Source organism: Pongo abelii, chromosome X (assembly GCF_028885655.2).
Source record: "Pongo abelii isolate AG06213 chromosome X, NHGRI_mPonAbe1-v2.0_pri, whole genome shotgun sequence".
In the NCBI taxonomy this organism is placed as follows: Eukaryota; Metazoa; Chordata; class Mammalia; order Primates; family Hominidae; genus Pongo; species Pongo abelii.
In genome coordinates this window covers 124,977,602-124,985,010 of record NC_072008.2, presented here as the reverse complement: position 1 = coordinate 124,985,010, position 7,409 = coordinate 124,977,602, and the positions used below count along the sequence as shown (strand labels likewise).

At 42.1% G+C, this 7,409-nt stretch overlaps 2 pseudogenes; one reads left to right on the top strand and one right to left on the bottom strand.

Moving 5' to 3' along the window:
* Positions 1–2,877: 2,877 nt before the first annotated feature.
* LOC100435138 (acyl-coenzyme A diphosphatase NUDT19-like) lies at positions 2,878–3,668 on the top strand (annotated as a pseudogene).
* A 639-nt stretch (positions 3,669–4,307) lies between these two features.
* Positions 4,308–5,396, bottom strand: LOC100431255 (heterogeneous nuclear ribonucleoprotein A1-like; annotated as a pseudogene).
* Between the last annotated feature and the right edge of the window lie 2,013 nt (positions 5,397–7,409).

Sequence of the window (7,409 nt, the reverse complement as noted above, 5' to 3'; positions counted from 1 at the left end):
ATCCCACCTTCCCACCAAGCAGAAATATCTAGGGTTAATATGTGGGAATTATCCTTTCCTTGATTTTTCTTTTTTTGGTATGGTAAGATAATCTAATTGAAAATGAATTGTCTTCTGTTTTTTGTCTGCTATAAGTTCATCGCTAAACAAAATTTATCTTTCTCTCTCTTACTCTTGCCACAGAGGATGGCCAGGGCTTTGTGACAAGGAGATCTGAACTTTACTTATGCCAGGAAGAAAGTAGAGAGGACTTTGTTTCTAAAAAGTCTCTAGGTTATTGAGAGCTTTGAGCTGAACTGAGAGTGAAGGTCTCCGAGGGAGGGGAGGAGTGGAGTTTGGATCAGCTATATGCCCCAGCCTAGGCACATATTGTGGTTGGGAGGCAGTGTCCCAGAGTGTCCAGGATCCACGTCCTGGTCTGCACACCCGCACCCATGACTCCCCAGAAGCCCATAGCAGAGGGTGTGTAAATTCTACTGAGGAAGCCTTTCCCTCCAGGCTCAGTTGTCCTCCCCAAGCTGATGCTGGTCCATCATTTTTAGTGACTTTAACATCAATGTGGATGACCCATCCCACACCATGACCTTCCACTTCCTTGACTTTCTTCACCTCCTTGGTCATACACTAGACCTTTTCAAAAGCCCAGCTGTGATTAAACCCAACTGTTCCCCCATTCCCTAACTGCACATAAACAACTGAACATTGTAGTAGAAAGCACAGTACTCTACTTGCTGGTCTCACTTGAAAAAAAAAACTTTGGAAAAGAATCAAAACTGTTTTATTCACAGATGACATGATCATCTATGTAGAAAATCCAACGAATTCTACAAATAAGCTACTAGAACTAATGAGTAAGTTAGCAAGGCTAAAGGATACAAGATTGATATATAAATATCAATTTTATTTCTGTATTCTAAATATTCAATAGCAACGAACAATCAGCAATCAAAATGAAGAAAGAGACAATAACATCCACAACAACATTAAAACATCCACAACAACATATTAAACATGAAATAATTTGGGGCAAAAAGTATGTGATTCCATCTATGTAAATGTCCAGAAAATGCAATCTAACATATAGTGACAGAAAGCAGGTCAGTGGCTACCTGGGGATAATGAATGAGGAAGAGCTCACCTGAAAAAATTTCACTAAAATTTACAAGTGAATTATGCTGTACAAGAAGTATACTACACAGTCGTGCTCAATTTTCTCTCCCACTGTCATTCCCTGTGAGGACTCTATGACACCATTTTCACTGTCTACAAATCTTCAGTGTCCCCTCTCTATTCTTACTTTCAGCTGATGATATTGCATTTCATTTCTTTAAGAAAATAGAAACAATTAGATGTAAACTATCATCTCCCTGCCACCAAACCCACCAAACCCTACCTGCAGCTGTATTCTCTGTTTTCCTTCTTGGTACTGTGCAGAGAGTGTCTTTACTCCTATCAAGGGCCTTCCCCTTGAACTCTGCATCTATTTGCCTAATTCTCAAAACCCTGGCTCTCACAGTTTATCTTCTTCTCTCCTTGATCGTACTTATGAGCAGATAAACATGCTTTAGCGTTTCTTCTCTTTTAAAACACCTTCCCCGGGGCCGGGCGCCGTGGCTCACACCTGTAATCCCAGCACTTTGGGAGGTCAAGGCGGGCAGATCACTTGAGGTCAGGAATTTGAGACCAGCCTGGCCAACGTGGTGAAAGCCTGTTCTCTATTAAAAATATAAAAATTAGCTGGGTGTGGTGGCACGTGCCTGTAATCCCAGCTACTTGGGAGGCTGAGGCAGGAGGATCGCTTGAGCCTGGTAGGTGGAGGTTGTAGTGAAGCGAGAGTGTGCCACTGTGCTGCAGCCTGGGCGATGGGAGAGAAACCCTGTCTCAAAACAAAACAAAACAAAACAAAACAACAACAAAAAACCAAAACCAAAACCAAAAACCTTCCCCTAACCCCAAATCTTCCTAGTAGCTACTCCCCTGCATTTTCTGTTCCCTATGTATCCAAACTTCTACAAAGGGTTGTCTATATGTATCATCTCCACATCCTTGCCTCCCATTCTCTCTTCTACTCACTCTACTGGGCTTTTGCCTGCATCACTCCTTCAATGCCATTCTTGTTTATGTTCTGATTCCATGGACATTTTTGTAACTTTGTCTTTGGACTCTGTCTCTCAGAGTACAAAGTACACTCAGAGCACTTTGTACACACAGTACAACATTTGACGGAGTTGATCACTACACCCTGAAATACTTTCCTTACTTAGTTTCTGGGATACATCCCACATCCTTTGATGGTTTTTCTCCTTTCTTATTCACTACTCCTTCTCAGCTGCCCATACCATTTCCATCTCCTTTGCCAAACTTTTAAATGTTGGAGTGTGCCCCAGATATGTCCTGGGCCAGCATCTGTTCTCATTCTCTGCTCAGGTGATTTCATTCAGTCCTAATGTTTTTCATATACTTAAGACTCACATATTTAAACTTTGTATGAAAGACAAAAGGAAGGTGAAAAAAGCATAAAATAAACTTTTTACCCTGGTCTTACCCCTGTACTCCAGATCCTGTATACATAAGGCATACTTGACATCAGTAGGTATCAGAATATTTACATATCCTAAACAGAACTTTTAATTTCATCCTTGTATTAGTCGCTGTTCAGTGGTGAGAAACAGAAACTGCTTAGTTATTTAGAGGAGAAAAGGGTGGGACACAGGGAATTAAGAGCTTACAAAAATCAGTAGAAGGGCTGGAGGAACAGGCTATAGCCTCAGGCTGTAGGAATGACTACCAGGACTCTATCACTAAATAGGCCCATTAGGGATACTGTGACGTCTACCCTCAGACAGAAAAGTGGGTCATCAGGAAGCCTCCGCTAGGATGATTGGCTTCAAGAATAGAACAACGCCCAGGACCTCCCCGCCCGGCCCCGCGCCAGAGCCCCGCCTCGCCCTCCAGCCGCAGCCGGGCCTGGCCGCCTGCTGCGCCCGCTTGCGCCCGGGACCGGCGCCATTTCCCGCGGCTGTGCGCGCACCTCCACTGCACGCCCGATATCTGGGCGTTGCACCACTGGAGCGCCCGGCTCGCCCCTTTCTCGCGCCGCGCAACTTGTGTCTTCGACGCGGCCGTCTTCCTATGTTGCCTGCGCAAGCCGCCGCCAGTCTACTCCGACTTGGCAGAGGTGGTGGGCTGCCAGTGGTCATCTCCATCAAAGGCAACTGAAAGTTTCTTATCAAAAGAAATTTGGCTGGCACCCCCACAGTTCTATGAAATGAGAAAACTTGATGAAAATTTTGCCTCTCTCTGATTTGCACAAATTTTGTTTGGATCGTGCATTAGAAGGACTGGAAAGATGGCTGCCGATCACCTTGTTAACTGCTGATGGGATGCTCTAGCTTTTACCAGGTGATGAGCTATACTTAGAATATTCAGACTTTTTTAGAAAATCTTTTGTCTGCTGAAAAAAAGACTGAAGAAATCATAAAGGAAGGCAAGCAATTTCACTGGAAAGTGATATACAATCGCCATCTTTACGATACTCACGTGACTGTTCAAAGTATAAACACCTTTATCCTAAGAACTCCGTAGTAAGAGCCATTTGTAGGGTGCTCATGCTTGTTTGTAAGCTGGTCTATTGTCTATTTGAAGTCCTTGTGAATAATAAGGGTTGAATTTCAACTTGCTTGAAACTTAAGGAAGTGTGTGCCTATAAAAGTTATACGGCTGGGCGCGGTGGCTCACGCCTGTAATCCTAGTACTTTGGGAGGCCGAGGCAGGAGGATCACTTGAGGTCAAGAGTTCGAGACCACCCTGGCCAACATGGTGAAACCCCGTCTCTACTAAAAATACAGAAATTAGCCGGGAGTCATGGCGCACGCCTGTAATCCCGGCTACTAGGGAGGCTGAGGCAGGAGAATCGCTTGAATCCGCGAGACGGAGGTTGCAATGAGCCAAAATTGCACCACTGCACTCCAGCCTGGGCGACAGAGGGAGATTCCGTCTCAAAAAAAAAAAAAAGGGGGGGGGGAGGGTTATTATAATGCAGTGTTTCTAATTTCAGGGAGCTCTCTTGTTTATTTTATTTATTTATTTATTTATTTTAGAGAAAGACATTTATTCAGCATCACGATCAGACTGTTATATTTAGCAATCAACAGCATGGGTGCAAAAAAAAATCTACATTTAAAACCCTTTGTTAGAATGCTTTATACTTTCCACAGAACAGAAACTAAAATAACCTGTTATACAATTAGTCACAAATACAGTTCTCAAGTTTTTTGCCCATATACATGAGTATTTGTCTAAAACATGTCTTTTTTGTAGCAGCTAGGCCCTGCCACCACTGTGCTTGGCTGAGTTCACAAATCTATTGTAACCTGTAGCTTCCCTGTCACTTCTCTGGCTCTCCTCTCCTGCTAAGCTTTGTTTCCTAATTTAAATCTTCTGCCACTGCCACAGCTACTGCTGCTACTGGAACCGCCATAGCCACCTTGGTTTCGTGGTTTGGCAAAGTATTGGCCTCCACCATCACAGGGGCCAGAGCTTCTGCCTCCAAAATTTCCTCCCTTCATGGGTCCAAAATTTGAAGACTGATTGTTGTAATTGCCAAAATCATTGTAGCTTCCACCACCTGCAAAATTGCTTCCATCATTACCAAATCCATTATAGCCATCCCCACTGCCACCATATCCACCACCACCACCACAGCTGCCACCAAAGCCACCACGATCACTGAAGTTTCTTCTATGACCAAAGTTGTCATTCCCACTGAAACCACCTCCAAGACCACCACCAAAGTTTCCAGAACCACTTTGTCCTCTTTGGCTGGATGAAGCCACTCGCCATCTCTTGCTTTGACAGGGCTTTCCTAACCTCACAGTTGTGGCCATTCACAGTATGGTATTTCTGAATGACAAGCTTATCCACAGAGTCACGGTCGTCAAAGGTTACAAAGGCAAAGCCCCTTTTCTTGCCACTGCCTTGGTCAGTCATGATTTCAGTTACTTCTATTTTTCATATTGTTCAAAATAATCTCTTAAGTGATGTTCTTCAGTATCTTTTTTAATGCCACCAACAAATATCTTTTTCACTGTTAAGTGGGCACCCGGTCTTTGAGAATCTTCTCTTGAGACAGCTCTCTTTGGTTCCACAACTCTTCCATCCACCTTGTGTGGCCTTGCATTCATGGCTGCATCCACCTCCTCCACAGTGGCATATGTGACAAACCCAAAGCCCCTGGAGCGCTTGAAGTTTGGATCTCTCATTACCACACAGTCCGTGAGCATTCCCCATTACTCAAAATGGCTCCTCAGGCTCTCACCGGTTGTTTCAAAGCTCAACCCTCTAATGAAGAGCTTCCTCTGCTGTTCAGGCTCTTTAGGAGACTTTGACTTAGACATGATGGAAGGGAGAAGAGAGACTTTAACGATGCTTCTTCGGCGGCGTCCATGAGCAGAAAGGCCCTTATTTTATTCTTTAAACCTTACAGTGTGCCACATGTATGAAGTTTGTAAAGTATTAATGATCTTGTTAACCAAAACAAGAAAAAAAAATTTCACAAGGGTTCCCACTTCTGTATTGTTTTATTATCTCAAAAGTTTAAATAAGATGTTCTGCTGCCATTGTTCTCGATGTCCACTGTTTTAGCACCTTCCCTGATGTGCTTAGGAAGTTGATCGATGAATTTCTTAGACTTTCTGTTGGAATTACTTTAAGGCTGTCTTATTAGATGGTGAAAATTAGACTGAGACACCCTTCAAGTGACCATGTCATTGTTTTCTTGCTATGTCTTTAGCTTGATGATTAAGATACAATTCTTTTTAAAACCAAATAGCATTAGTTGTTTCCCAAATTAGAAATCTATTTTAGTTAATGTTTTAAAGAAACACGAAGCCATAACAAAAATCATTATTGTTTTTACTCCTGAGTGTTAATGAATGTAAAGAGGTTACAGATGTAGTGTTTAATTAATGATGTTTATTTTTTCTATATTTAACGAGTAATTTTTCATTGTCTTTAAAGAGGAATGTTTATTGATTAAAGGTGAGAAATGATAGTTAAGACACCAATTCTGTGTCAAGATCTTTGACTGTATTATGCATTGTACAATTGACTTCATTTTTCATGAAATGCCTTAGTTTTCCTACTATAAAATAAAGACAATGATGAATTAAAACAAAACAAAAGAATAGAACACCATACCTGCAGCCCAGGGAAGCTGAGCCACTACCACTGCCACCATAAACTGACTCTCAACAACCATGAAACTAGAGACTGAGACATGGAAACACTGACTTAGGTTGCTACAATTATTGCAAAAGTCCCTTGACTGCCATCTCTCTCCTCTGCCCCCTCCTCAAACTTGCATACACACACACACACACACACACACACACACACACACACACACACACACACTCCAGTCAACACATAACACTTGGTATGCGCGAAGCACTATTCCAAGTTCCACTCTTATTACTATTATTATGCCATTTTACAGAGGAGTAAACTGAGGTAGAGAGAGGTTAAGTAGCCTAAGATTACAGTTAGTGAGTTGTATATGCTATTATCTGCCCTGCTCTTATCTCTGAACATTTCTTTGTCAGTTTTACACGTATCTAGAATTCTTCGTGAACATATTTTTAATGACTGTATAAGATGCTATCATATGTATTTGCCACAATTTATTTGGCCATTCTCTTATCTTGCATATTTAGATTTATTTCCAATTTTTCTTTATGAACAGTAACTGCAATGAGCACTCTGCATACAAATTATTTTGCCTACTTCTGATCATTTTCTTAGGATACACTCCTTAAAATTCAACTCTTGGGTCATAGGCTGTGAAGATTCCTAAAAACAGTATTTGAGGGTCAGTAGTTGTGAATATGTTTAATCCACTTGAGTATATTAATGGGCATACCAACCGGTAATAGGCAAGAGTACTCGTCTCACTGTACCCTCCACACATAAACCAGGCATTTTCATCTTTTCAAGTTTTTGCTATAAGTATGCTGCATGCAATATTGGCATGCTCATACTAAAAATGTGTTCATTGTTTTTCTGAAATTCCAACTTAACTGTGTCTCCTGTATTTTATCCAGCAACCCTACTTGATGTGGATGTCCAAACTCTCTTCTTTGTTGAGGTATTCCTCCATTGTGAGCCTGGAAAACAAGGCTGAGGCCTCTTACTGTGGAAACTAAGGGAAGCACATATTCCCTCTCCACAAGCCCTGAGTGGTCAGGGAGTCCATAGGGGACCCAGGCTCTTACTGAAGACTTTGGATCTTGAGAGGTTTATACAAAAAGTGGCCATTTTGAATTCATTCATAGAAACTGCATCTAGCAGACCAGAATGTCAGATCAGTGGAGTCCAGATGTAGCAGTGTTTTGTGGTGGTGGTGTGTAGAG